Raw genomic sequence first — 24121 nt, 5'->3', positions numbered from 1 at the left:
TCATCGCTACTTGTTTATCTAACATTTACATTAACAACACGCATGCGCAGAGGATCAGGACTTGCCAAGTAAATGAAAACAGCTTGTTAGACCCCAGAAGTGCCAGTGGAGCAAACCCCAAAAAGTATACTAAGTATAAAATGGAGTAGCTAAATATATGTACAGTGACTGTATGGCCAGCATGTGGTGAATAACGATTCCAGGTTATAGTTTATCAATGTCCAAATGAGCACATTAACTAAACCATGTAAGATGTTGCTGTGATTACAATGGTGCAGTCCATAAAGGTATAAACAGATACCAAGTTAACCACTAGTAAATAATGTCCATAATAAAGCTAATAAATGGATATCATTGTCCGCCTTTCTTGTGGTTTTATTGTGTCACTTGCAATGTGATTTATGATACCACGATTGCCGGAATAACCGACACATGAGAACCCAATGAAAGGTAAGTACAGAGGAGTTAAATGAAAGTGCTGAACATAAAGTCCACATTGAGCCCTCTTGGTGACAATGATTTGAGCAGGTACTGATGCAGCGGCCGTTATTCGAACACATCTCGGTGCCGATTTTGAGTTCTCTCCTGTTCCCCACGCAGCATGAATGTGGCTTATCGCCCCAGGCACCCACCGTTATCGCGGATATTTTGTTTGAATTTCATGGATTCTGTTTCTTCGTTTGCAATAAAATGGATGAATTATAATGTGTACAGTTCTGTGCTACTGTGCTACTGTGTCAATTTCATGTTTGTAAAGCCAGAACACTAAAATTCCTTTTTTCTGCACTCGATGCGCTCGCATCTTAGTGCGGGAAGGCTGGAATTCATCCCGCGGTTTCAAATCGGGATTCCGATGTACATGACGCGTGAAGTGTTCGAATAACTGCCGCTGCATCAGTAAATCCAGCGTGCCTCTTTCTGGTGAAGAATAGAGTCCATGTCACCTCGCCTTGAACCAATTGAAAATTGGTCAATGCCTATAACCATGATGTCATTATGGTCTCCATTGTGACACAGGTTGATATGCCGCGCTACTGGGGTGTCCAAACTATTACAGATACTGTCAAGATGTTCCAGTACCCATTGCTTAAATTGTCTCTTAGTTTTGCCAACATAGATTTTTCCACAAGTACAGAGACCTTGGTAAATGACCCCAAAACTCTGACAGTTGATAAACTTTCTGATTTTGTAGGTATGAGAGTTATCCCAGTTTTGAAAAGTTTTTGCTGTCCTGATGTGCTGACAGGCTTTACACTGCTGGCAGATATAGGTGCCAATTGGTTTAGGTGGTAACCAGGTTTTGCTTGGTGGCTCTGAGAAGTGGCTATATACACTACCGACACACTTTATTGAAGTGTGGTCGGTACCGCAAGCCGGGAAATCTCCCGGCTTGCTAGTGGCCGCCCCTCGGCGTGCCGCGCGTCATAGACGCGCGGTCACGCGTCATAGACGCGCGGTCACGCGTCATTGGGAGCGTGCGCCCGCTGCACGCGTGTCCAGGGGCTCCCCGAGGGAGCCCTGGTGTCCCGCGATCGCGGGACAGCGGCAGGGGGTTCCGGGGGACCCGGCGGACCTGGCAGCGGTAGGGAGAGCGCCCCGATCGGAGGGCGCTCTTCCGCTGCTTCGGCGTGCGCCCGTCACACTCGGGCGCGCGCCAGGCTACTGCTGCGGCACAGAACGGGCAAATGCTCGAATAAACTGTGCCGCAGCAGTACTAGGATGTCCCTCAAATTGTGTACACTTCTAGTGACCATAGATGGGCAGATGTCAATGACATCCTTGATGCCCACATCGGATCTAGAATGTGCCAATGTCTTTCAAGGATGCCTCTCGCCAGGTGCCACGACTTGTAGGTCCCAATGAACCTAACATTTTTGTCATCAGTGTTGGGACTTTTATCAGTCAGGAGCCTGCTGCGCGGTAGGTACTTTGCCCTTTTGTATGCCTTTTTCAAAGTCTTCATACTGTACCCCCTTTCCTGAAAGTGTTTAGTCATGATGGATGCCTGAGCTTCAAACTCATCGTTTGTGAGGATTCACCATCCTGGTGGTCGTCCTGGTGGTCGCAGACCATCTCCTCACCCTAACAAACCTTCAGTGACAGATACCCAGGATGCGCGGTTTCGTGGTCCCAGTACGCGCACGCGGATCCCGCCCCATCTCTGTCACACGACGCGTGCGTTCAGTCAGCCTCCCTGCTGATTTGCAACTCAAGCTCCGCCCCCACTCTGGGGAGAGTCAGGACCGCCGTGGGAATGATGCACATTCCCGGCTCTCCCCCTGACCTCCGTGACGTGCGTGAGTCGGCGAGCGACTGGTCCCGCCCCCTCTTGTCCCAGGAAATGGCGTGGGAGTGACGCACGCTCTGAGCTCCACCCACTGGCCTCTGTGACGTGCGCAGGACAGCGCACAAGCAGTTCCACCCTCAACCCTGATTAGACTGCATCATGGGGCACACCTGTATGCACCAGCAGCCAATTGGTTCTCACTTCCTGGTTCCGCCCTGGCTGGCTATTGGAGGCTCCTCCTATTTATACCCTCAGTCTGCTACCATTCCTTGCTGAGCATAGTCATTGTGACGCCGTGCCTTGCCACATCCTTGTTCCTGAATCCTTGCCTTGCCTTGTATGCTGATTAACCTCTTGTTGCCTGAACCCTACTAGCTCCTTGTACTCCGCTTCTCTCCACTCCTGATCCGGCTTGTACGACTATTCTCCTGTCTCCAGTCCTGACCTTGGCTAAGAACTCCAACGATCCAACATTCTCCTATCCTGAATCTGGCTACGTACCCCGACTATCCGATACTCTCCAATCCTGAACCTGACTACAAACTACGACGATCCAAAACTCTCCTCTCCTGAACTTGGCAAGTACCTTAACCATTCTCCAATCTATAACCCTTACCGGGCTTGAACGACTACTCTACATCCAAGACGCGCCCGCGTGGCTGTGGGTCAGCGTTATCCAATCCCCTACCTCAGCACCACGGTCACGCTTCATTTGTGGTGAGCTACGCGTTACATTGTTATTGCTGCAATTCCTCCTAGTTTTTAGGAATTGTCCCACCAATTGAAGTAATGTGCGGGGATGATAACTAGATGCCTCCAGAAGGTTATTGGTCACAGTGGGCTTACGAAAAACAATTGTCACAGTTTGATCATCTGGACCTCTTGATATTATCAGGTCCAGCAAGCATAATTTGTTTGCGTTATGCTCCAATGTGAGACGTAGGTTTAGTTGGTTTCTATTGAGGATGCCAACGAATTCGTTAAGTAGTGTCACTTGTGGATCTTGGGTTGACAGTAGAATGTGGCGGTCTTAGGGCATTTAACAAGAATGAAATTATATCTTCTTTAGAGATGACCTTGTCTACCAAGCCTTTATTGAGAATGGCTATTAGTTCAGAGGTTTATTTGATAGTGGGATCCCTATCCATGATCTCATAGCACGCTGTATCAAATAGTAATCTCAGATTCTCAGACTTGTAGTCAGATGTACACAAGATCACCAAATTCCTGCCTTTATCAGAGGGCTAACTAATATCTCTATATTAGCTTCCAGATCATTAAGAGCTAATAACTCTGAGTTAGTGAGATTGTCCTGAATTTTCCTCTTGGGTAATTTCTCAAGATCCCTAGTGACCATGTCTACAAAGACATCTATGTACAGTATAAATTTCAATTTTGGCCGGAGGTTGGTGAAGGGCCCTTCACCAAGAGGTCTATCAAACTCAGCCAAAGTGATGAGAGATTATCAAGAACATCCCTGTCAATAGGATCTAAAGGGGGAACATCTAATGAGTTTGCAATTCTAAGTTCACGCATCCTAGAGGATTTATGAAGCTTGAGCTTTCTGGTAAAAAAGGTTTGTGTCCTTCACCCACTTGAAGATATCAATAATGGATGAAAGGGGGAAGGACAGCCCCTTGTTGATAACTTTGATTTGATCTTCAGTGAGTGTGAAATCAGATAGGTTCACTATAAGGGATTTGTTGTCACCAGTGTATTCTTTCAGTACTGTTGATAATTCCCTTTCTTTTTGTCTGCTTCGTGGGTGGGTCCCTGATTCTCTGATATACATTTTCTGTGAACACAATACATTACATTTATATTGAAGGACACATCAAATGAATGCCCTGTGCAATTGAAAATACCCTATTAAGGTGGTCTGCACATGGCATGATCTATTGGATTTAAAGCAAGGGCCGAACGACACTCCTGGTAACATAAGGGGCACCCACAACCCGGCAAGGTGGTAGGCATAGAATTTAAGTACGCAGAAATATCCAGCCAGGATAATCCCTGAGCGCTTTTGTCGGAACTAGGCATACCCCAATCTGATTGATACTCTACTAATATCTCACTAACCCACGGTGGTGAAGCATAAGGTGGTGCAGATTCAACTCTGGGGAAATGCTTTACAACAATTAACACTGTATCATGCTTAATGGCTCTATCAAAAAAAGTCCCTTAACTCCTCTTCTTTGGGGCAAGTCTCACTCCCTTCATTCTCATCAGAGCTAAAGGTAATATCGAAATCTCCCGTACTATACTCAAACTCTATATCCCCTCCTTCTGGTTCCTGGAAATAGAATTCAGAGTTAAACCTGTTTTTCTCCCACCTCGCCATACGCTCAAATTTCCCTGGCATGTCTGGTTTCATCAAAAACAGTCTCTATAGGCACATGAGAAAGATTGTCCCTAATTTGCTCCACTTCTCAAGGAGGTGCTCCCTCCATACCGGCAATATAGGACTCTATTGGTGCCGGAAAGGATTGTGCCATAGCATACAGTAGTTCTGGTGCTCAGCCAAAGTCACACGTATGAGCGGTAGCACTGTAACTGGGCTGGAAGCTTATGAACGTCCAGGAAAAGGCCTATGAGCACCTCTTGGAGGTCACATACTTGGAGCAAATGTAACAGGGGTGGTACTCACCAGAGCGGAAATCGGCGATTTCTCGTCTGTCCTGGCGGTCGCCGTTGAAAGAACGTTGTTAGATTCCGGCATCAAAGGATCAGTATCACGGTCTCGGCTTTCGTCCTCAGCATCGTATCTGACCCTGGAAGGTTACGGTTCAGCGGCTGTCGCCATCAGATCCTGCTGGGAGTAAGGAGGTGGTTCCTCACCACTCTGCAGGTAGAATGGACTCCCGATGATCACTTGAGGCATAGTCCGGCTACGGCTCGAGTGACTGAGTCTCGAAACCCACGAAAGGCTCCGCTGATGCTCAACTCTTTCCAGATGGGACTTCCAGACTAAGCTGCGCCATCGTTTGGAATCTCCAGCAAAGTCCTCATCTTTAAGGACAAAAGTAGAACCCCGCACCGGTGGTTGCGGCATCATAGGGGCGGGGCTGTGGCCCTTCAGCTCGCTCATGGATCGACTCCGGCTGTGGAACCGTCTCGGATACTGAGCCAGCCTCCGCTGTATGGAAAAGAAACTCCCCATCGTCTGACCCAGTGTCAGAATCGGTCCTGTTTCCAGGAAAACATGACGTAGACAAGGGCAGGCAGGGTGTGAAGTAACTGGCCCCACAGGCAGGGCACGTAACTTCACAATCCGGGTCTTGACGCGGATAAGCACAATTTGGGTATTGACACCTCCAGTGGGTGGAATCCCCAGATATTACTTCTAGATATTCCCCAGGCAAGGAGTAATGTCCTGCGGAACAGTCCGCCATTTTGGATCAGATTAAAGTGTGTGAAGGCAGAAGCACAGGTAAATAGCTCCACCGTCGCTGCTGGCTCTGAAGAACCAAAGGTGCGGTCGGGCACTTCCGACTCCCCCCTTGTCATTGGTAGTCGATGAGCATTGGTTGTCGCCCTGCCCCCTTCCTCTGGTGGAGATTAGAGGAGGGGCCCAAAATGACAGGGCAAAACTTGGGCTCCGGACTGAGCCAGTCACATCGCTGGGGGTGGAGTCCTGATTTTCATGCCATAGGCGTATCCCAAGTCCCTGGGAGTAGGGGGCACCCAGGAGCACATGGGTCAGCACCCATACTGAGCACAACTTCGTGGCGGTCGGCGGAAAGCCGGACGCCATTTTGAAACAGTTCACTTACTGGTTCAACCTGGGCAGTTATGACAGGCTCCTCGATCTGAAGAGAAGGCACGTCGTCTTCAGCCCCACCCATAATCACAATGTCCTCACTGTCTGCTCCCTCTGGCAGAACCAGAAGTCATAAGCAGCACAAAAAGGGCGTGGTTATGGCTTTCGCGCCACTCCACAACATACTTGCAACACTAGTTTATGCAGTTTGCGACTGGACCACACGGTCTGCCTGGTTTTGGCGAGAACTCATTTCCTGTAGTCTCTGTGGCATATAGATTAGATGTCTACCAAGAGTAGGTTGTACTCCAGGCTAGCAAAGCTCCATCTCGATACGCTGCACCCGATCTTAGTCCATTACAAGAACTCTGTGACTCCCTGTGCATCTGCGACTAGTAGCACTGTGTTGGGTCGGAGGTTCAGGCACCTGAGTCCACCCAGGCATCCCTCCGCAGCCCAGTTTAACAGCACCTTATGCCACTTTGCTCTAGAACTGACACTGTAGACCCCTTCAGGGATTTTTGGGCCACGTTAACCACCTATCCCCTCCAGACCTCCACAGATATCATTACCCAGGGTCACTCAGAACAGCAATAGCCCTCTGCCTCATCACAGTTTGTCCATTAGGTCAGTCTAAGTCATAGTTTAATGGCAGGAAAGTGGTCCCTGGTTATGGTATGCCGGGGTCCCCTGAACACTATACCTAGCCTCCCTCCTTCTTTAGCACTTGTTCTCGAAGTGTACCTTGTTACTTCCAGCTTTGTTTCACTGTAAGCCTGTCCTTTAGCACACAGGAGGACTGTGTGCTGACAGCAAGACACAAAGGGACCAGACCTCTCTATACCTGGACAAAGAAGACGCAGGACCCCGCAAGCAGACAACTATCCAGACTCCAGAGACTGGCATGAAATGCCACTTGCATTGAGGTCTCATTTTATTTGACATGGTCATTTCGAGTATTTGCCCTTGCAGTGTGGATTCTTGGAAGCTGTGCTGTTTTCTACCTCTGCAGAAGCTCTTGTCTGGACTCAAGGACAGTTGCTGTATGGGTTTATATCATTCAGCCCTGCTACTTCATTGAAGATTCCCCTCGGGACTCCATTCCATATACAGTACCCTTGGACTATATTTGGTCAGTTTTATTTTTTCCATTTGGAGGCGCCGGTTTTCTGTTTTTACGCTGTAAGCCTGTCCTATTACATAATCTCAGCAGCGCCTCCAAATATAATGGTGTTTCCCCCACCCAATCGCAGATAGGGACCATTACACGGTGTGTGGTGCATATACCTGCTGGCAACAAGAGAGCTGAGTCATCCGCCTGATGGTAGTGGGACACAGGAACAGGCTTCTGGGGTTCAGACCCCACATATTTACTTAGAAGAACAGCGCCTCCATCTGCGTCTACTCCAGGAACTGATGGTGATCTTCCACGGTAGAACTTATTACCTCTCCCCCCAGTAAGGTCATGCACCAGGTAGGAGGTATATTGCAAAACAGGAACGGTTTTATTACTACACTTCTACAGTAACAGTTATTCATCAGTCTTCTGCCGGATACAGTCAGTCAGCTCAGCTTTCACTGAAGATGGTCCCTTTACCGTCACTACAGGCCAAGGGCACCCGCAGCCGTCCTAGCTCTTCCCCACATCCCTAGTGGAGACAGAGGTGTGGTCCACACTCACTCTCCCAACAGGGAAGAGCACATGGTTAGGCCCCAATCTCAGGCTCACAATTGTGTGACCTTCCTTCCCCAAGGGGAAGGAACAACTCCTAACTTTAAGGCGGTCCTGCCCTTAAGTACAGTCAGAAGGCAGGCACCCTTTGCCCCAGCTACAACAGGATGTACCAGCCCCTGCTGTCACTCAAGTGCAGTACCAAAGGTGAGGGGGGGAACCCCATACCAACTACTGGCAACCTGATTGTACCAGGGTTTACTGCCAGCCCATTGGGTAGAATAGTAGCCAGGGGGTACCCCGCTACACTAATATAAGTTTTATTATTTCTTATATATCAATGGATGGACCAGCTATCTTTCTGCCTTCCCTGTCATGTAAGTTCTAGTAGGATTTAGACAGGCTATCTAATGGGGCTTTCCCCTCCTCCTGCAGCCTCTGTGAGTGGCAGAGGTGGAGATGACATGGGAGTCTGTGTCTGTCCAATAAGAATGCAGAGCCTGTGCCCTCCCATTTTTAACTATAGAGGAGGTGTCTTAAATTATAGAGAGGACACCACCCCTCATAGGGTGGAGTTGGGGCAGTCCCTCTTCCTCCTTGAGGGATGAGGATGTAAGCCAAGTCTTCTATCGGCTGGGAGGAAGACATGTGCTCAGTCCCTCATTGGCTGGGTGCATTCCACTACTCTAGTGAGGCCTCATCATTACCAGCAGTCCTTTACCATACAGAAGCCTGGAAGCTACCCTGCCAACTGATTGCAATCGCTGTAAGAACATCAGCAGTGGCTGCATAATAAAGACCATCCATTTTTATACAGTATATCTGGCTGAGTCGCAATCTATTGGACAGATGTATGGGGATAAAAGACTGTCAAGGTGGGGATTGCCTTCATTTCTACTGGAGCCCACTATGGCTGGAGGCGCTGGCACCAAGAAAGAACATCATGGATCACCATGAGCCTGTCCTGTTTCCCCATGTCATCGTGGAACTCTCAGCATCTCCTGAGCCAAACAGGTACCGAGCACCACAAAGGACTGTAGCTTGGGAAAATCTCCCAGATGGTGGGGTAAGCAGCGCTACACTTATGTAGCCAGGGTCCCCCTCTGGGCTTTCCCCTTGTTCCCCTCACCTCCACTGCATGCGGGCAGGCGTTAGTGCTCATCAGGTGCTGGTTTTGTGAAGGGGGGCTGCAGGTGGTTGCTGAGGGCGATGGGATCATCGTAGGCTCCGGCGGCTCTATCTGCAGGGTGCCGCCATGTTTGACACGGCTGTATCCTGATTACAGGTGGTCTGGGACCAGAGACCGGCATCATAGAGACTATCTTTGTGTGGGACACTCCAGTCGGATACCACCCGACGTGGAGGCGGACTCATCGTGGAGGCAGACTTCATCGCTGGATCAGTGGATCCAATCTACCCGGCAGGTACCTAACTACACTAAGTGCACCAACTTTACACCTATTCTTGTGGGCAGCACTGTCTCTCACATTGGGGTGGGTGTGGGACTCTAAGGACACGGTGTGGGGAACACGGTGGTGGGTTATGACCGTGCGAGGCTTGGCGGGAAGCTGTACAATATTAGTGCTCCGTAGAAACGTTTATACTAAATGGTTCATATTAAAGTCTGTTATTTTACACTGTGTGTGTATATTATTATTATGGGTTCCTGTGAGGGGCTCCTCCCACTACGTTGGGATCCCTCTCAGGTGGAGGCGCTGCACTGAGACTATTGTTATATCACCCCGGGCTCCCAGTGGCTGAGGCTTAGGCTCTCTGTGAGCCAACAGGTAGTGGCAGCACCGGTAGCCTTATTGTTTTGGGGGGAACAGGGCTACACTTACATTTTAAAAATTATAGTTATTCATTGAGGAAGTTTGTTTACTTTGCAAGAATTTATTATTTCACATAAGCACAGTAAAATCAGATAATAGACCAGTATTTTACAACAGTAGTTGCTGAAGAAAAAATATAAACTACGTTATAGTTAAAATATACTGCAATATTGTGTATGCTTTGTGAGTTGTATACATTTTTTACATTTAGAAAAAATCTAGTTTTACTAAATATACAGTAAATTAAGCTGCATTTTTGTGATTGGTGCAGCAAAATTACAAAAACAGCAAACTCTCTGATGCACAGAAAATATCAATTAATCCTGGAATTTAGCATCTGGAGCCCACAATTGCCAAGCTTGTCTCACTAGTCAGTTTAATTCCTGAGCCAGATAACACAGGATGATGAACATGACCATGTTCTGCGCCACCAGCAATGGGAAATTTCCAAGCCAAATGAATATTGCAAATACATGCATGTGCTAATGTGCTGTGAAAATCTATTACTATAAAATTGTCAAACAAATTAAAAGGTATCTTTTTTCGAAAAATAGGATATGATCCAAAAATCTCTGTTCAATCAGGGCTTGTAACTTGATTACTCGTTACCTAAAATAAGAATGGATACCTGAGATTAATGCAAAAACAATGACCATTCTATATCTCATTAGCATAGGCTTAACAATATGTTATTGTAGCATAACTTTGCATTATCTTCCAATAACAAGACTAGAGAAATGCAATACTATAAGAAATAAAGTGGAAATGTTTGTGGGGTTTATATGATCTGGAGTTGTGATCTGTTGCATTTTCTTTTCTGTTGTGTGCAGAAGCAGGAGGGGAAGAGGAGATAGAGATGTTTTGAGACTGTTTACTTGTGTGATTATTGATACTGTATGTGTGAGTGTTGTATGTCATAGCGGGTTTGTATTTCAATGGTTGATATTAGAGTGGTAGTGTTTGACTGTGATTGTATTGAATCGAGAGTGGAGGTGGGATCAAGGAGCGAGTGAGAGAAAATGAACAATCTTCGTGAAAAACAATGTTTAGTAGTTGATTAAGCTTTTAGTCATTTTTTGTTTTGGTTATTACATACTGTACTGTAATTAAGTACAGTATGTCACTTCATTTAGGGCAGGGTTTCCCAAACTTTTTTTTCTGTGACCCGGTTATTTTTGAACTTCTCCTTCGTGACCCACTAAAAAAAATTATCGTCTATACTGGCCTATAGGGCCTGCACAGACACACACACAGCCACTGATACACACACACAGCCACTGATACACACACACACACAGCCACTGATACACACACACACAGCCACTGATACACACACACACTGACACACACACACAGCCACTGATACACACACGCAGCCACACAGAGACACTGCTACACACACACACACACACACACACACACACACACACACACACACACACACACACACACACACACACACACACACACACACACACACACACACACACACACACACACACACACACACACACACACACACAGAGACACTGCTACACACACAGAGACACTGCTACACACAGAGAGACACTGCTACACACACACACAGACACTGATACTGAAACACACACACACTGATACACACACACAGCCACTGATACACACACACACACACACACACACACACACACACACACTCGCTCTCCCCTATATGTACACAGACACAAACAGTGAATTACAGGCAATGACGGATGTGAGTGACTGGAGGGGGGGGGGCAGGGACACTTGGGTGAGAGGGGGAGGGCCAGGGACACTTGGGTGGGAGGGGGGGGCAGGGACACTGGGGTGGGAGGGAGGGGGCTGGGACACTTGGGTGGGAGGGAGGGGGCCGGGACACTTGGGTGGGAGGGAGGGGACCAGGGACACTGGGTGGGAGGGAGGGGACCAGGGACACTTGGGTGGGAGGGAGGGGGCCAGGGACACTTGGGTGGGAGGGAGGGGGCAGGGACACTGGGGTGGGAGGGAGGGGGGCAGGGACACTTGGGTGAGAGGGGGAGGGCCAGGGACATTTGGGTGAGAGGGGGAGGGCCAGGGACACTTGGGTGGGAGGGGGGGGCAGGGACACTGGGGTGGGAGGGAGGGGGCTGGGACACTTGGGTGGGAGGGAGGGGGCCGGGACACTTGGGTGGGAGGGAGGGGGCCGGGACACTTGGGTGGGAGGGGGCCGGGACACTTGGGTGGGAGGGAGGGGGCCAGGGACACTTGGGTGGGAGGGAGGGGACCAGGGACACTTGGGTGGGAGGGAGGGGACCAGGGACACTTGGGTGGGAGGGAGGGGACCAGGGACACTGGGTGGGAGGGAGGGGACCAGGGACACTTGGGTGGGAGGGAGGGGGCCAGGGACACTTGGGTGGGAGGGAGGGGGCCAGGGACACTTGGGTGGGTGGGAGGGAGGGGGCCAGGGACACTTTAGGGAGGGGGCCAGGGACACTTGGGTGGGTGGGAGGGGGCCAGGGACACTTGGGTGGGTGGGAGGGGGCCAGGGACACTTGGGTGGATGGGAGGGAGGGAGCTAGGGACACTTGGGTGGGTGGGTGGGAGGGGGCCAGGGACACTTGGGTGGGAGGGAGGGGGCCGGGACACTTGGGTGGGAGGGAGGGGACCAGGGACACTTGGGTGGGAGGGAGGGGACCAGGGACACTTGGGTGGGAGGGGACCAGGGACACTTGGGTGGGAGGGAGGGGGCCAGGGACACTTGGGTGGGAGGGAGGGAGGGGGCCAGGGACACTTGGGTGGGTGGGAGGGAGGGGGCCAGGGACACTTTAGGGAGGGGGCCAGGGACACTTGGGTGGGTGGGAGGGGGCCAGGGACACTTGGGTGGGTGGGAGGGGGCCAGGGACACTTGGGTGGATGGGAGGGAGCTAGGGACACTTGGGTGGGTGGGTGGGTGGGTGGGAGGGGGCCAGGGACACTTGGGTGGATGGGACGGAGGGTGCCAGGGACACTTGGGTGAGTGGGTGGGGGCCAGGGACACTTGGGTGGATGGGAGGGAGGGGGCCAGGGACACTTGTATGGATGGGAGGGAGGGGGCCAGGGACACTTGGTTGGATGGGAGGGAGGGGGCCAGGGACACTTGGGTGGATGGGAGGCCAGGGACACTTGGGTGGGAGGCAGTGACTGGGTGGGGTGGACTTACCTTGCCGCCGGACGCTTTCCCCTGCTGCCCCCGATATCCCCTGCTGCCCGGGACGGGAGGTGGGCTTGGGGGCACGGGAGGTGGGCTCAGGAGGGGGTGCCACGGGAGGTAGGCTCGGGAAGCTGGCCGCGGGGGGAAGCGGGCCGCAGTAGGAGCTAGTACTTCCCCCTCCGTCCCACGTAACGTGCGGGCCACAGAGGAGCTGGTACTTCCTCCTCTGTCCCACGTTGGGAGCAGGGGGGAGGAAGGGAGCGGGGGGGAGGAAGGGAGCGGGCCCTGCTTGCCCTGCGCAAGCGCGCAGGACCGCAGGGGGAATCGCCGCCAATTTTTTTAACTTGAGCGGGGGGGACGGGAGACACCGCGCGGCCAGCCTCGCTGCGACCCCCAGTGCCGGGTCGCGACCCACCATTTGGGAAACGCTGATTTAGGGCAATTAGGTACATTAATCACTTATATTTAGTCATAGTTTCATATTAATGAGTTTATGTTTCATCTGTACAGTTGTATAGATTTTTTTCAGTGTTGGTGTATTTTACAGATTTTTAAAAAAACATTTTATTATATTTTTTTGTGTGGTGTCTTTATGTGATCAATTAGTTCTGCTAATTGAGTCACTCTAACGTGTACAAGGTTTAATTCATCTGAGAAGATACCCCTGTTTTGAGTTATAGCATTAGCGTGGCAAGTTTTTAGACAGCTGCAAGTGACAGAGGGAATCATGAGCTGTTAGAGGAGCTAAAGTGGGCACACATGTTTACAGATTATTATAATATTTCCTTCACTTTCTTATCCTGGTATAAGAAATGGTTAACTATCAAGTTGAAAACATGGGCAAAGCATGGAAGTTTAAGGCTGCTGACAAATTACTTTCATTGTCTCATGCCACAAACTCAGCCTCCAGGCCTCCGGGAGAAAGTCAACCCTCAAAGATTCCCTCTAATTTTGAAAGAATATCAGCCACTTTATGGGCCTTCTGATAAATACCCTGCATTTATAGGGTAACATACAGACGGAACATGATTTACTAGCACATTTGCATTTGTGGGTGATGTACCTCCCCACCCCAAGAACATCTTTCGACTGGGAACATAAATAATTCAATAGAACACAAATAGTAATTCCATGTGACCGCAAACAAGGTCCATGAGGCTCACTGCTGTGAGGTGCATGGTAAAACTGCAGATGAGGTGCACACTTTTTAGGGCCAATTACACATAAATCATGTTCCATCTGTATTTGTACCTTCGATAAGGGCTGCTGCTGCTGAATAGTTTAATTGTATGTTTTAAATGAATTAATTAAATGTGTATTTTTAACAATCCCTCACTGAGAGGGGGTTTAAATTGTACACCAGATTAATCTCAAACTATTCCCTGATGACGTAGCATCTCTCTATGAAACACATTGGATTTAGGGCCTCATGCAGTAAGCACCGAAAAAGCACTCTCGGCAGGGGTTCAATATCGGCATGATTTTGGCAATTTGCCCTTGCAGTATTCAGGAAGGGCTGAATCCTTGGCGAATCACTACGAAAGCAACACGCCGAGTAGCCGGTGGCGAGACTGTCTGCCGATAACCTGGCGATACGCCGTCCCCTGCCGAGATGTGCCTGCAGCATACAGAGATCTGCCGCTCTCTCTGCGCAAACCTCGGCAAAATAAAAAAAAATTAAAATCAAATTGTATTCATAGTGTACATGTGCAGGGAGTCTACGGAGCTGAACCACATTGGTTCCCGAGACTTCCCTTTATAGGGTGCCGGTATCCCTCTGCATTTAAATGTTCCGATCACGTGACCGCGGAATGTAAACAAAGCAGAGGGATACCGGCACCCCATAAAGGGGCCTGTATCTCGGGAAGCAGGGGGTTCCCGGACCTAAAACCAAAGCGGTTCAGCTCCGGAGACCCTCTGCACATCTACACTATGAGTAAAAAACACATATAAATAAACAATCATTCCTTACCTTTGCCGCTATCTGCTATGGTAATGAAGAAGCATTAATGTATTTTTACTAATAGTGTACGTGAGAAGGGGGTCCCCTGAGCTGAACCGCATTGATTTGTGTATCAGGGACCCCCTGCTTCCTGGGTTACAGTCCCCGGTATGGGTCATCGGGTGCCAGTGTCGCCGCCATCTTTATAGCATCCCATACACGACGTGCCCGCTATAACGATCATGTTGACACTGGCACTGATGCCCCATACCGGGACATGTAATTCGGGAAGCAAGGGGTCCCTGAGACAGAGATCAATGCGGTTCATGAAGGGGTTAAGGCATAATAGCATGTTTATTGGGGACAATTGCCTCCAATAAACATTGCAATAACCAACATACACCCCCTGTGCCCCCAATAACCCCTATACCCCCATTACATATAGAATATTTTTGGGATGCACAGCAATGATACTATAGGCCGGCGGTGGCCCTCGGGTGTTTCCCGCAGGCCTGCAGTACCAATTCAGTGCACCCCAAAAAAATTACACCACATAAATACACCACCCTTAACACATACAGTATAGTAATGTGCAAAATTAATATTATCCATATATGGATAATAGTGAATTTGCCCATTTAAAATACATAAAGAACAATAAATACAATAAATACATAAAGCACTCACCCATGTCCGGCTGCCCCGATGAAGGCCATCCTCATCTTCATTACCGTCCATGCCCCCTCCGATGCTGCAAAACATAAACAAGAATAACAACAGCCAGTATAATGTCCCCTAACTGTGACGGAAGCTTTGTGACAGGCTGTAATTTACACAAAAATATATATAAAAGATAATATATATTTATAACTGGGTCTGAACTGGGACGAGACTTAGATATGATAAAATATAATTTATTCCTTGATAAAGGTGAACACACAAAATGTACAAATAACAGGCAAAATATAGACACTTACTTTAAATGGAAATGATGAAGCAGTCATATCTGGACTGGCAGTTCATACAGCACTCTTCATAGTCATCAAGACACCAAAGACATGAAAGACCTCTGGCAGGAAGACAGTGCATAGCGTTTCTCTCAGCAATCAAGAAGTATAGAACAGACAAAGGATAAAGGGTTGACCACAGATTATATACCTTTTGTGGCCCTATCCTTAACCTTGAGTACAGTGGATTGGTTTTCAATTAACTCTAGCCACTCATTAACGTGGGAGCACAATTTGATCCATGCCCCCCTGCTAGTTGGTACATGTGCAGTAGCACTCTGGGGTCTCATTTCTGTAATCCCACATTTGCATCAGGAATGCCAGCCAGTCTACCAAATGGAATATCTGGCAGGAAACCCTTTGTTGTGAGGTGTGAAATGGAACACTGGAAGACTGCTCTGGTTTGAGTAATCTCCGCCCTCATGCAAACAGTGGAGGTGACAAAATCCTTTGAAACATACTTAAGTCCTAGACATTGGGTCGTCTTTCTGGTCATATGCTACCCTGGTATGCTAAGGAATTTCCTCTGGGTTTTACCCATACATTGAAACCCAGTATGAAAGATAAAACATAAACATATTAAAATATCCGGTTCCGTTAGGTCCAGCAGGTCCAAACTTCCCAGTTCTCAATGCCGGAACTGGGAAACCCTATGGTCCAATTTGCAACTTGCTACGACCTTCGGAGCCGGAGATACACAAATTCCCGTCAAACCGTTTTACATTTTAATACAAAAATCTCCGCTGTAAATTAAATCAAGGTTTTTCACTAAATCCCCATTGAAAACAACGGGTTCCGCCGCCATAGACTTTCAATGGCAAACCGCCGCCGTTGGCGGCTATGGGAATCCCCGCCATAGACTTTCAACGGGGCGACACCGCCGTAGCCGGTCAATGGGGTTTGGCCGCCATTGGAGTCTATGAGAGAAATCCCGAACTTTCAAGGGGGTCCATACTCCGTCGGGTTGGTCCAAGCGGGTCAAGGATGGTTCTGCAGCGATGCCGGAGTAGCAGTGGCTACAGATACCCCAAACCCTGATCCTCTGGGCCCTCCGTAACCAGAGCTATGGATTACCAAATTTCAGCTTTTGACACTTAGCCGTTTTCTTGAGCTGTTTCTGCCGCCGCCATTAGAACCTATGGCGCTACCCGCTCTTCTCGGTTCGACCCTTATCGGGGGTCCAGGATATGGGAAACCGGTTGTGGTCGAGTGGGGGGAGGTCTAGGAACTAGGGACAGAAAGAATTTTATTTCTAGGGGCCCTAGAACTGTTTATTCCCATGCCACTTCTCGTTGAACTTGACTTGTAAGTGATCAAAGCTCTCCTATTGAAAATGTATCCGCTTTGTGGTTAAGCGGTTTGGACGGCAGCCAACTCGTTCCTGGAAAGGTCTTTCGAGGATTCTCCATTGAAGTCAATGAGCCCATTGACTTACAATGGGAAACCGCCGCTCTCCCTCTCGGACGCCATCTGCTGGTCTTCTCAGGAACATGACTCCACAGGAAGATTAGCCATTGAAATACATGGAGCCCAATGGCGGCCTATGGGAGCCTGCAAAATGGTGCCTGAAAAGGCGGGAAAATTACACAAAGGGCTATAATCACTAAACCACTATTAACCCTTGTGCTCCCGGATGGATCCTAGTGTGTGTGTGATGCAGACACTGATATAACAATAAAACAGGGGAACAGTGGAATATACATTTTCAGGTTATGACAAGGGTTAAATCACATTTCTGGACCTCAGCCCAGTTAACCCCTTGTCTCCCTGGTGAGGTTAGAAGGTGGCCAATTGGGGTGTAACCCCTTTAATCCCGGGCCAAATCCTCCCCATCGTCACACCTCCCCTGTTCAATGGGTGCCTGGTGCCCCAGTTGCCTCCCCAGGCACTGGGGTACCACTGGCGCCCTTGAAGCACTCAAGTCCTGAGGGGTTGGCCTAGCAAAATTGTCCTCCGGCATTGTCCAGTACATTGTCTGGCCACAGTGGATTGTAAAGTCCAGATCCTGTGGAGCAGGGCTCCACCTTGGCTGCCGGGCATTCTCCTTTGCCTCCCTCTGCCCCCCCCCAGTGCCTTGTGAACCAAGTCCATGGTGAAGGGGCCCCTTTGGAGACCAGGCTGCACACTGCCCAGAGACTGGCATGTTTCTGCACCTGCAGGAGACCATCTATCCAGCACAGACCGTCGCTTTCCTGTCAACCAAGTCTGGGAAAGAGCTATGTCACTATCCTGTAGGGACCCTACCTGCTCTGGCCCTGTGCCCACCTGTAGCAGCTCTGCTATACTCCTGACTCTCCTCCCTGGCTGCCTATCTACCCACAGGCTCTCCTTTGGGAACCCAGTGGAATCAGTCAGAGGGGTCACTCCTGGCCAGTCAGAACAAGGGACCTTCTGCCTACCTAGCCCATCCCTAGCTTCTGCCAGCTGCCTAACACCCCACTGACCTCCTATCTTCCCCTGCTCCACGGTGTCTCCCTGCCTAGCCTCCCTAGGCCCAGCACCTCAGCCCTTGTTGATGACTTCTGCTGCTTACCTCCCTGCAGCCCACCTGCACTCCTCTCCCCCTTTGGAAATCCTAACCCAGACCCTGGAACTACCTGAGTGCACCTACCTCCCTGACCTTGTTTCCCCCTTACCAGGGATGATCTCAGGGGCATCTCTCCAGATGCAACCGCCTTAGCTCTTTGCTGACAGGTATCCCTGGGGTGGCACAAACCTGCCACTGCCCAGGATACCTCCAGCCCATAGCTAGGCTGCAACAGGGGGTTGCTGATCTGAGACACCCCCTGAGGCTCTGCCAGGGTAATGGGGAACTCTAGCTGCCATACCTGCTGCTTTCCCTCCCCGGCTACCAATAGCCCTTCTTCTCCCACTGAGAACTGATGCTGGCTACCTACCTGCAGCCTCCCCTCACTCCGCTTCTCCCTAGCTAATCCTAACCTGGATCCTAGGGCTACTTGAGTGAGGCCATGTCCCTGACACTGTCTCCCCATTACCGGGGATGAGCTCAGGGTTGCTGGTGCAGATGCACCCACCTTAGCTCCTGGCTGGCAGGTAATCTGGGGGTGGTCTAACTTTGCCACAACCCCTGGTACCTCTAGCCCAGAGCAAGGCTGCAACAGTGGGGCTCTTAACTGAGAGTCCCCTTGCTGCTCCGCCAGGGTAATGGGAAGTCTAGCTGCCCTACAAGCTGCCCTTCCTTCCCCTCCCTTGGTATCCCTATCTCCTGCCACCCCCCAGTCACCCCTAGAGTGAAACCACAGGGTACAGTCATAGGAACAAATAAGTCAGGGTTAGTCTGCGACTTGGTCTGGCTTACCTCGCTGGTCCCCACAGAGACCGCTGCCTTCGTTGGTCCCAACTGCAGGGGGACTGGAGTGGCCGCCGTCGGCAACATCTGGGCCGTGGAGCAACGGGTTGCCTCCGCAGCAGCGCCCGGGGTTGGCACAGGGGAAACGATGCAGGACCGGGGTCCCAGGTCTTTGTTACCTCTCCGGCTGTAAAACTGTTGGGGTCTCCGCGATCACCCGCTCCCTCCACAAGTCTCTGCCGTCCCAGAGCTGGGTCCATTCCCTGCTCTCCGGGCGGTTTGATGGTTACAGCAGCTGCAGCTGTGGATCTTTGCTCAGCCTGCCGGGTTTCAAGCTCACCGATTGCTGTCTCTCTCTCAGCCTTGCTGGCTGCTGGTCCCCGCGCCGACTTGATGCACTCCTCCGGTCTCGGTGCCCGGCTCCAGTCAGACGGATGGCCGGCACTTTGGTTCTGGAGGCAATGCTTCTCACAAGAAGGGGAACAGTCAGGAGTTGCCATATCTTGTGTTATATGTTGTACACTGTGTGTTCAATATCTTTAGTCCCAGGAACTTGCAATTACCATCAAGTTCCCACTATATTACAGTATCCCACAGAACACTAGTAATACAGGTCCAGTTCAATCCCACCGCTGCCACCAGTTAATTACAAGCCTGTGACGGGAGCTTTGTGACAGGCTGTAATTTACACAAAAATATATATAAAAGATAATATATATTTATAACTGGGTCTGAACTGGGACGAGACTTAGATATGATAAAATATAATGTATTCCTTGATACACACAAATCCTCCCCATCGTCACACTAACCCCTTAATCACCATAGCGGTTATTAACCGCTACAGTCATTAAAGGGTTTACCCACCCTCACCCACCACTCGGGAGGCCTAAATACCCTCCCCAACTATCCCCCCAACCCGTGAGGCCTAACCACCCTCACTTACGCAATACCCAGCCGGGAGGCCTACCCACATACCATTGGGGCCAATATCCCCTACCCCCACCCCCAGTACCCACAATAAAAACAATACACAGCCCCACAATAAACATCATTATATTTATTAAATACATAACCCACCCCCTATGCCCCCCCATAAATACATGATTTATTATTTTACATACAGGGTTAATACCCCAGGCCTACGGGAGTCCCCGGTGGGCCTGACGGGTCACCTCACAGACCTACAGTAGCCCATCACCTTGTTTCAAACAGGGTCTGGAGGCCTACGGGTGGTCCCCACCAGGTGCCGTGGTCCTCCAGGTGGTCTCCACGGGTCACTGTGGGCCACAATGGGGTCCCCACAGGTAGGCCCGCCGCTGTCTGGGGGGCCCCGGGTCAGACCCACAGGTGTCTGAGGGGCCTCGGGTGGTTCCCACGGGGGTTCCTACGGGTCACACATACCCAACACATACACTACAATAATGTGCAAAATAACTATTATCCAGATAGGGATGATAGATTATTTGCCCATTATTAAACACATTAACTAGCATAATAAAATAAATAAAGTTCTACTGACCTCATCAATAAGAAGCCCCCTCGCCAGCAAAATCTGTGTCCCCCGTTGCCAACAAAATACATAGCCAATACATTGCAATTACATTCTGATATCAATTAACCCCTTAATCACCTTATCGGATAATAACAGCAAAGGTAATTAAGAGGTTAAGCTACCCTGGCCTGATACTTACCCTTCACCCATTCATTTGTACAGTGGCTTCATCATACATACATATATATATATATGTATATATATATATATATATATATATATATATATATATATATATATATATATATATATATATATACACACATGATGAACCAATATACAAAGAAATGTTTAAGGGTTAACAAAAACATGCACAAATAAAAATACCACTTCTCCATATCAGCCACACTCAAACAAAATCCTAGTTCCTAATAAAATCATTATCATCTGCCAATCAAAAGCATCAAATGCCAATCAAAACATTGAATTTACATTGTATACAGGATGCATAAAATCTGTGCACCATGTACACTCTGCCAATCAATGTTAACAATAAAATATTCAACAGAAAATACAATCAAATCCAAACAAGTATACTATTTATACCAAGCAAGGCAACCAAAATAAATTACCATTAATTAATCAAATCCCAAAACAATTAAAATACCATCCAAATCAATTACACAATTAACTCTTTTAATCGTTAAACAAACCCATTATCCAACAAAGTTAACATCTGACAAAATAGTAGTACCAACAAAAAACCACTATAAAAAAGCAAGACTCACCCTGACCTAAAGTACAGCATACTTACTGCACCGACACACTTTATTCGAGCAAATACCCGGTATGTACCTGGCAGATACCTGGAATGCGCCGCTCCTCACCTCTGACAAGCCCCGTTGCATTTGCCTTCCCAGCCTGGGTTCATGCCTGGCTGATGGGCGGCTGATCTGTTAAATGATAATGATTAGGATTTAATAGGCTGCAATGCTTTTCGTGTCTACCAGATGGCATAAATTCATGAATTGTAATGCAGTATATATATATGTAGTGTGCAGTATTGCAGCCAACGGGAATAAAATGCTTCAATCCCTGCCGGAAAATAACTCAATGCACTCGGGCAGAAAACAGTCACAAACCTCAATACATCCGGGTATACCCGAATTCGTGGGACTAGCCGAGCTCGAATAAAGTGTGTCGCCAGTGTATGAGCACCGTAGACAGCAGGGGCTAGGCTGGATTTCCAAATGTAGCTGCTAGCAATCTCTGTATGTGCTGCTGCACAATCCTCCACTTAACTGTTGCTTCGTCAGGGACCACTGTTGGATATTTATCCAGGTAATATTGCTTGAATTTGATGTTCTATATATTGCTATTCCAAATGAGGTCCTGCAGCTTCATACTGATGTCATATGAACTGCCTACAACTCCATACATAGAATTCTGGAATATTCTCAGATCTCCTTATTAATCTAACTAACTGTCATAGCTAGGATCTACTGTACAGTTGTCAATAATCACTCAGTGTCGACTTAAACAGGGCAGTTCAAGCAACTTAAAACCATTGTATGACCTTTCTGTCTATTATAGTTGTTAAAATAGGTTAACCACACCTCTTTTACTTAAAATACTTCACATGTAACTAAAATATACACAGATCTTTGGACAGCTGCACCATCCTTCTAACTTTCTAATGTAAATGGCTATATAATCAGAATATACCAATTAAGAATATTCAATATAATATGTATGTAATGAAGAACAATCAGACAACATATGGCATACCTTTGCACTCTAACTCGATAATGGATTCACACATTACAATATAATTGTCGTTGGATTGGATTTCTTACATAACGTTTTGTTTTTTAGATGTTACAGAAGATTATGATACTACTTAGACATGTGTGACAATACTGGTGGAAAGTACCGTACATCTGAGTCTATCACACTGGTAATTACAAATACGACCAATGGAGAGATGATTGTTTTCAGCGTCTGCTCCATCTGTGTGTAAAGTCAATCAAAAGGCATTCCAACTCCCATACATGTTGCATGCTCCATTTACTTTGGAATTGATGAATTTACAATTAATTTACAGTTCCTACTGTAAATCTTTTCTTGCAGACGTCTCCATTTCTTGGGGCTGCTCTGATGCTAACTCCATTCACCACTTTACGTCACAGACGTCGCTTGGGGAAACTTGAGGTTCTCACTGGCCATAGTGTTCTACTGTTTTGGTCACCAGAACCTCATTTTGTTTTCTTTGAACATACAGTAACACTTCACACCTGCTTTGTTGCTGCTAGACCAATAACACTTATTTAGTCTCCTGGGTCTAACATGGGCTTCAGACTCCTCGGTATTCTGTATATGTGCAGAAAAAATTGAATAACACATATGGTGGGTCAAAAAGTGAGAACAACTCTTCACCATACAGTGCAAAGCAAATAAAAATATCACTTGTATGCATATTCATACAGATGCAGCAGTCATTATTTTAACAAATGACGCGGCGTATACCTCGGAATACCAATGTCATGGCGTGGGATTTCTTCCAACTGTACCGCCTTAAGACGCGAGTGCAGGCGAGTGCATACAATGGCATTTTAGTGTTCTGGCTTTTAAATACCTGAAATTGGCACAGTAGCACAGTAGCACAGTAGCACAGTACTGTACACATTACAATTAATTCATTTCATTGCATTTAATTGCACACAATCCATGAAATTCAAACAAAGCAACCGCAATAAAAACGTGTGCCTGGGGCGATTGGCTGCGTTCATGCCGCATGGAGTAAAGCAGCGTACACAAAAACAGCGCTGTGATTTGTTAAAATAATGGCCGCTGCATCTGTATGTCTCAAACAGGTTTGTAGACTGCAACCATGCTTTTACCATTATCTCTTAGCCTGCAATGCAGCCAGGAATTCTGGAATTCTGGTATATTTCATGCAAATGAGCACACAAATGCTTCTTATCCATTTTAATATGGACAACCCCTATAAGCTATGTCTGCTATGTTAAACTGCTTTTCAGCCAGGGGTATTATCTTTTAGAACAATTCCACATGCTACATCTGTATGTCATGTAAACAGGTGGTATTAAAAAAATAAAACTTCTCTTATATTTTTATTTTATTTGTAGCTTTCACTGGACTGAATACTTTTAGAACAGTTTATGTCTACTTGATAACAAAATACTTGTATAGACCTGAACTGGTAAGGATGCAATGACATTGATGTTTTACCTTCTCTACCCACTATTGCCCTTATACTTCAATGAATATATTACTCTAAAGTTTAATTTCAACCTACAAAAAATACCAAATAATCTCAGTCTGATCACCCTTTCAATACTGTGCATTAAATTCTTTGGAGTGGTATTACAGTACCTTAAAAAAAGTGAAATGTTCATGAATGTCTAGAAAAGTAATATTTCCTGTTAACCTTACATATTCGTAATTGAATTTAAACAGCCATATTATAATGCCTAACATACCAAAATAAATGAATACCATGGTTGTTGATTATACAGTAGCAAGCTAGACACTTATGTTTTCTCTGAAATATGTCTGAAAATCCTCAATAGAACATTCTTGAATCTGGAATCCTAAGGTAGCAAGATAGATTCTAATGGCACAAACCG

The sequence above is a fragment of the Ascaphus truei genome, chromosome 3, assembly GCF_040206685.1.
Source record: "Ascaphus truei isolate aAscTru1 chromosome 3, aAscTru1.hap1, whole genome shotgun sequence".
NCBI lineage: Eukaryota > Metazoa > Chordata > Amphibia > Anura > Ascaphidae > Ascaphus > Ascaphus truei.
The sequence above is the reverse complement of the archived record's forward strand: the minus strand, read 5'-3'. Positions refer to the sequence as shown.